Below are 7898 nucleotides of genomic sequence, written 5' to 3' on the forward strand. Positions count from 1 at the left end.
TGCTCCTAACCCTTTAAATCTGGTATGCCTCCAGAGTGCTGATGTGCATCTCTCGAGGAAATGAGGGGAAAGCCCACAGAGCAGTTGGTAAATGGAACACAGGCAAAAGGAAGAAACCTGCCAAGAGGAAGATACTTGTGACCACCTTCCATTTGGAAATCTGTGTCATCGGTGTGAAAGACCATGTGGATTCAAAATAGATCTTCACCATCGTTTATGGACCCACCACTGCCTCTGAAAGACAATCATACTCAGCCTGGAGTGATCACCCATGACAGTGATTCTCAACCTTGAGTCTCCCAATGTTTTGGCCTTCAACTCCCAGAAATCCTAACAGTTGGTAAACTGACTGAGATTTCTGGGAGTTGTAGGCCAAAAAACACCTGGGGACTCACAAGTTGAGGATCACTGGCCTATGATGAATGACCTTCCTAGCCAAAAACCAGTTCCAGACCAGCAAAACCAGTTCCTCCCAAATTACTGTATTTCTTTCATTGTAAGACACACTCTAATATCAGTTCCAACAAAAATACATGTAATACACCTGCTATTCTAAGATCCTAATATAGACATGTTAATATAAAGGGGAAAGTGTATCTTAGCATTAAGCAATACAGTAGTTCCAAGCTGCATTACAGTGCCTGTGTAGATGCGCCCCCAAATTGCTAAAGAGAATGTGATATTGCAGCATGTATGTTTATTCTGGTGATGGCATGAATGTGCATATCTTGCACAACAGACACTCAGAGCACAGCATGGATTTTTTGCTTTAGGTACTGACCAAACTATCCAAATGCACCAAATTCAGTCTTGGTTAGTACTTGGATGGGATACTGCCAACAAACAGGAAGCAGAGAACACTGAAGACCTTGTCAAAAAATCTGAAATGATTCCATACCACTGAGCAGTGAAAGTGGTCCCCAGTTTATTTATTTATTTACCATATTTATATACCACCATTCTCAGCCTGAAGGCGACTCAAGTCAGCACAATTTGATGCCCCCAACAACATAAAATCAAAACATTAGCCTATAATATAAAAACCATATACAAAACCAATAAAAACATAAATCCTCAGCGTCTCTTTAGTAAAATCATTTTCCAGTCGCATCATCCAGTTCTGTAGATCTATATTTGCCTGTTACACTACATTTACAAATGCTTGCTCAAAAAGCTAAGTTTTAACTTTTTTACAAAATGTTAGGAGGGAGGGGGGCAATCTAATATCCCTAGGAAGGGCATTTCACAGCCGAGGGGCCACCACCGAAAAGGCCCTGTCTCTCAGTTGCATCCATTCTACAGTGTAGATGCACCCCATATGGTTCCACTTCCTTGAGAAATGATGCCACATATTTGACATACTTCCAGGTCTGGTATTATATCCACAGCTTCATTGTCTGGTACTGATTATAAACACCAGAGTCTGGGCAGTGAGTTTAGGCTTGTTTTGCATCTGAAAAAAGGTGCTAGGATCCACACCTTTATGAAAATTACATCATCTGCTACGAAACTGCAAACTCCAGGTGGACATTACAATTACTCCGCTGTGAAAAGCAGAAGCATTTGATTTTCAACTTTCATCTTGCTAACTGCAAATGAAGAAAAGATTCTAGCTACAGTGGGCTCTTATGTCTAGCCAGGGATTCCAGTACAAATTACAGCATTCCATTCTCAATTGTGTTCTTCGATTTTACTTGTAGTGAGTTACCACATAACTTACCTTTCCTAGGAACCCTCTGTATGGACTGATTTGTAGAATAAGGAAGAAGGTAATTTACTGATATTAAAAACAAAAAGCAAAGTCATGAGAATGGGAAGATATACTCTTGTAAATTCATTAATGTTTGTAGTTGTGCGCTTTCAAGTCATTTCTCATTTATGGTGACCCTGAAATCCTCAGATCTTATTGTTAGTAAGCACTAGGTAGGAAATATCCTAGGTTTGAGTTTTGTGAAGTCAGTTGTGATCCTGCAGCCACTTACGGATTAAATCCTATTATTAAAATAGCATATGCTGACCACTTTAAATATTTTGCTTTAAATCTTTATAAAATATTGTTTATTTGGGTTGCTGTGAATTTTCCAGGCTGTATGGCCATGTTCTAGAAACATTCTTTCCTGACGTTTTGCCCGCATCTATGGCAAGCACCCTCAGAGGTTGTGAGGTCTGTTGGAAACTAGGCAAGTGAGGTTTATATATCTGTGGAATGTCCAGGGTGGGAGAAAGAACTCTTGTCTGTTTGAAGCAAGAATGAATTTTGTAATTGGCCACCTTGATTAGCATTGAACCTTGCAAGTTCAAAGCCTAGCTGCTTCCTGCCTGGGGGAATTATTCATTGGGAGGTGTTAGCTGGCCCTGATTGTTTCCTGACTGGAATTCCCCTGTTTTTGAGTGTTATTAGTTATTTACTCTCCTGAATTTAGAATTTTTAATACTGGTAGCCAGATTTTGTTCATTTTCATGGTTCCCCCTTTTTGTTGAAATTGTCAACATGTTTGTGGATTTCATTGGCTTCTTTATGTAGTCTGACAAAGTGATTGTTAGAGTGGTCCAGCATTTCTGTGTTCTCAAATAATATGCTGTGTCCAGGTTGGTTCATCAGGTGCTCTGCTATGGATGACTTCTCAGTTTGAATCAGTCTGCAGTGCCTTTCATGTTCCTTGATTCATGTTTGGGCAATGCTGCGTTTGGTGGTCCCTCTGTAGACTTGTCCACAGCTGTATGGTATATGGTAGACTCCTGCAGAGGTGAGATGATCCCTCTTGTCTTTTGCTGAATGTAACATTTGTTGGATTTTCTTAGTGGGTCTGTACATAGTTTGTAGGCTGTGTTTCTTCATCAACTTCCCTATGCAGCCAGTGGTTCTCTTGATCTATGGATGTATTGTTTATTTATTTCATGTCTGGGATCATCTGCCAGAGTACTTTTATCAGTAACTTCACTGACTGGAAAAGATAAGCAGTTTGCCATACTAACTCTATTAGAGACATACAATGTTAAGGAGTCATTAAATGATGTTTCTTCCTCTTGAAGAAACTCATGCTTAGGCAATATGAAGACTTCTAGAATGCAATTACTATGGTGCATATTTCTGCCTGCTGATAAAGACACTCTTGCTTGGAAGATGAAGAGAACTGCAGGAGTGCTTCCGAGTACTTTGATGTATGATGACATGGAAAACAAATTGCCATGCATTATAGATTTTGACTATAATTAATCAAGTGGTGTGTTGATCAGGTGGAAGGCATTTATCCATGATGTGTTGGGTGATATATTCATAATAAATCTGGCTCAGTTGTCAAGGATTGGCATGCCTTAGCTGATGTTTTCATACAAAAGTGGCCTGTTTTGCAAGGGGCGGGGGGTATAACTTAACTCTATTTGGATGATCCTACACAGCATCTAAGGGCCCTTCTACACAGCCATATAACCCAGAATATCAAGGTAGAAAATCCTACAATATCTGCTTTGAAATGGGTTATCTGAGTCTACACTGCCATATATCCCAATTCAAAGCAGATAATGTGGAATTTTATTCAGCTGTGTGGAAGGGAACCAGTAGTGGTCTGAACATTGGTTTATGACTCTAGAGGCCAGGATTCCACTCATTACTTGGTCATGGAAACCATTGGGAAAATCACAAGACAAAGGCAACTCTATCTGAAGAAAGTTTGCCCAGGAAATCTTGTCGATGGGTCCACATAAGGAGCCTCTGAACACATTCTGATGGTACATCTACACTATAAAATTAATGCAGTTCGAAACCACTCTAACTGACATTGCTCAGTACTATGAAATCATATAAGCAACAGTTTTACAAAAAATTCTCTGCTGAAAAGGGAGGGTGAATTACCAAACTAAAAATCCCAGGATTCCAGAGCATTGAGCCATGCACTCTTAGCCCAGGGTTTTTCTTTCTGTATCAGATTTGCAGCTCTTCTGTTAATCTTTTCATGTGCAAATACAGGTATAGGGCTCTTTCTTCTAAGCTTTCTTGAAATCAGAGCCTAGTTTGGAGGGTGTCAAAAAGCTTCTTTTTTTTCTTTTTTTTTTGTGGTCACCGCTGCTAAACTGCACAAAGAAGCCCTTACTGAGCTGCTGCAAATCACTCAGTCATCTCCCAGTAGAACTGGATGTACTTTCTGCCTGCGTTTGCTCTAAGGTCAATTTGCTTTCAGCTACCAGGCATTCTAACAGATCCACTTCTGTCCTTTTCCTTGCCACATTGAGCTACTGGCATTATTTTTGCTTCCTCTACTTTGAATTCTTTCAACCACTTATATTTTATTTTGTGCACAAAAGGAGGAAAGAAAAATACAAAAGTATTTGTCCAAACTCCATGTTGTTTCATTTGCAGTTATATATAAGCTCATGCAGAAATTCAGTGTGAATTCCAGAGTAATCGCCAAAGAAGTAATTAAAACAGTTTTCCTTTATATGTGAACAACGATAAGATCCATACCTCAGCAGTTTTTGTAGTGTATCTCCACGGGCCCTGGACTCTCATAACTTACTCTAGTCATTGCCTAGAGGTAAGTTTTCAGCTCACTTAATATAAACAAGACAGTTGCTTCCTGGCATTATAACCAAATGGTAAAATGATGCTGCTTTCAGAAGCTCTTGTAAAAACCATAGGAGCCCCCTAACCATTCCACATAAAAGATGCTGGGAGGCAGTAATTTGCAACCTGTTTTGGTTATGGTTAGTAGGTGATTACTTATGATATGTGGGATAAGGGGCACTCAGATTACCTTTATGTATGTTAGAAGGGACAAAGTATATATGAGGGCCAAACTATACATGATATTAGAGGCATTTTTGCATCTGTTGCACATTGTTTAGTTTCAAAGGGCAATTTCACTTTTAAAGCAAAGTTTAATGTTAGAAAAATCATTCTTGCAACCCAAGAGAGGAAAAGATTCCAGTTCTTCTTCATGAGTCAATTAATGGCAACACCCCTGCAGGTTGTGTTGCTTAAAAACATTGCACATTGCAAAGAAAAGAAAACATATTGTGTGAAACATATCACTTGGACTCCACTTAAAATCAAGAAGAACATAAGAGCCCTGCTGGAGAAGACCTGTGGCCAAGACATCCATCATTCTCTTCCCACTATGTGGTGACCAACTAGATAATTGCAGAAAGGCCCATTAGCAAAACAGGAGAACTTGTGTTTTCTAAGCCATCGGTATTTCAAGGGGTGGCACCTCTGTGACTGAATACAATATGTAGCCACCATGACTAATACCTCTTGATGGATTCTTTTTTCTTCTTCAGAAGTTAAGAATTGTGCACACCCTATATTAGCCCTTGGAGAACTGCACCACCCATCCTTGGATTTTGTTATTGCTTTTACAGAGAATGCCTATGTGTGTGTTTACATTGTAGCATTAAGGCTGCTTGACAGCAATTTAAGTGCCATAGCTCAATGTTACATAATCATTGGCAGCCACCTCTCCACAAAGTCAATATTGACACTGAAATACAACACCGTCTGAGCTCTGTGAGTGCAGCATTTTTCTGAATGAAGCAGCGTGTTTCAGGATTGGGACATAGGGATACCGAGATGTTTGTTTATAAAGCTATTGTCTTCCCAACTCTGCTATATGTCTACAAAATATGGACTGTCTACAGATGTCACACTCAACTCCTGGGACGATGCCATCAGCATTGATTCCAAAAAATCCTGCAGATCTCTTGGGAAGACAGGTGGACAAATGTCAGCATACTGGAAGAAGCAAAGACCACCAGCATTGAAGTAATGCTCCTATACCATCAACTCCACTGGACTGATCTTGTTGTCTAAATGCCTGATCACTATCTCCCAAAGCAGTTACGATACTCACAACTCAAGAATGGAAAATGCAATGTTGGTGGACATGAAAAGAGATTTAAAGATGGGCTTAAAGCCAACCTTAAAAACTGTGGTGTAGACACCAAGAACTAGGAAGTACTGGCTCTTGAGCTCTCTAATTGGAGGTCAGCTGTGACCATCAGTGCTGTGGAATTTGAAGAGGCACAAATGGAGGACAAAAAGGAGAAATGTGCCAAGAGGAAGACATGTCAAGCCAACCCTGACCAGGACCGCCTTCCACCTGGAAACCAATGTCCTCACCATGGAAGAACATGTGGATCAAGAATAGGTCTCTACAGCCACCTACATATCCACCACCAAGACACTACACTTGCAGGGCCATCATCCTTGGGCTACAAGGTCACCTAAGTAAGTAAGTGTGTAATTCATTGGAGAACTAAAGCAGTTTGACACCAATTTAACTGTCATAGCTCAATGTTGCATAATCATGGGAGTTATAGGGTGCACCTGCACTGTAGAATTTGACCCCAGTTTCACTGTCGTGGCTTAGTGCTATGGAATCCTGGTATTTGTAGTTTTACCAGGTCTTTAGCTTTCTCTTACAAGAAGTGCTGGTGCCTTACTAAACTAGAGCTTCTAGGATTCCATAGCATTGAGGTGTAGCAGTTAAAGTCGTACCACTTTAGTGGTGAAGTCCTCTGAGGGGTAGTTACACCAACTAGCCAAAACCCAACTCGGAACCACCAGCCAGAGGACCTTTTCATCAGTCACCCTACGACTGTGGAATGACCTACCAGAAGAACTCCGACAGCTGGATCAGATGGAATTTAAGAAACAATTCGGTGAGGTGGTGGGTTTTAAATTAAATATAGAAAAAAAGCAATCACTAAAAACATCCCAAAGAAAAAGATAGAAATATTAAAAGAAAAATGGAACATCCAGATAGTATCCAAGATAAAATATCTTGGCATTATTATTACCCCCCAAAATGCTCAACTGCTACAAAATAATTATGGGAAAAAGTGTAAAGAGATAAAAAAAAAATGATTGGAAAAATGGAAACATCTAAAACTATCCTTTTAAGGTAGGATCACAAGTATAAAAATGAATATATTACCAAAGATGACCTTCCTGTTTCAAAATCTACCAATAATAAGGAATAAAAAAACTTAAAGGAATGGAACAAAGAATTAAAAAGTACATCTGGCAAGGGGAAAAAACGAGGATAAATTTTAAAAACATGACCGATGCGAAAAGGAGTCTTGCTATGCCGGATCTAAGTTTATATTTTGAAGCTTGCACCCTTACATGGATTATGGATTGGATAAAATTGAAGAAGGAAAAAATACTAAATGTGGAGGAAGCAGATCTGAGAAGGGGATGGCACGCGTACGTATGGTACGGAAAAACAAAAGTAAAAAAAAAAACTTCGGAAATCATTTTGTTATATAGGCCATCATAAAAGTTTGGGAAAAATACAAAACCAGATTTTATAACAAAACCCCATTATGGGTCTCACCCCTGGAATTTTGCCATAGAAGAGAATTAGGATGGACAATTTGGCCCCAATATAAAGAAATAAAAAAACAAAAGAGGAGAAGAAGTAGTCTTAAAAACACAACAGGAAATAAAGGCAACATGTCCAAATCTCACTTGGTTTCAATGTAAACAGATCAAAGAACATTTTATTAAGGGTAAAAAAATAGGCTTTGAATTGAAAGAAAATAGTTGGGACAGGATAATGAAGACAGAAAATAAAACAATAACTGATATATATATATATATATATATATATATATATATATATATAAATATAAATATAAATATAAATATAATATTGGAATGGAGCACGGAAGAGGAAGGAGTCAAAGACTCTATGATAAATTGGGCAAAAAAAGCATTGGAAGGTCAATAGGATTGGAGGAATGGAAGACAATCTGGATTAAAAAAATGAAATATATGTGTGCTTATGATTTAAAAGAAAATTGGATAAAAATGTTTAATAGATAATTAGGGAAGTACTATAAAAATATAAACTCAAAGTGTTGGAAGTGTGGGGAAGTTGAGGGAACCTTCTACCACA

The sequence above is a fragment of the Anolis sagrei genome, chromosome 2, assembly GCF_037176765.1.
Source record: "Anolis sagrei isolate rAnoSag1 chromosome 2, rAnoSag1.mat, whole genome shotgun sequence".
NCBI classification, from domain to species: Eukaryota; Metazoa; Chordata; class Lepidosauria; order Squamata; family Dactyloidae; genus Anolis; species Anolis sagrei.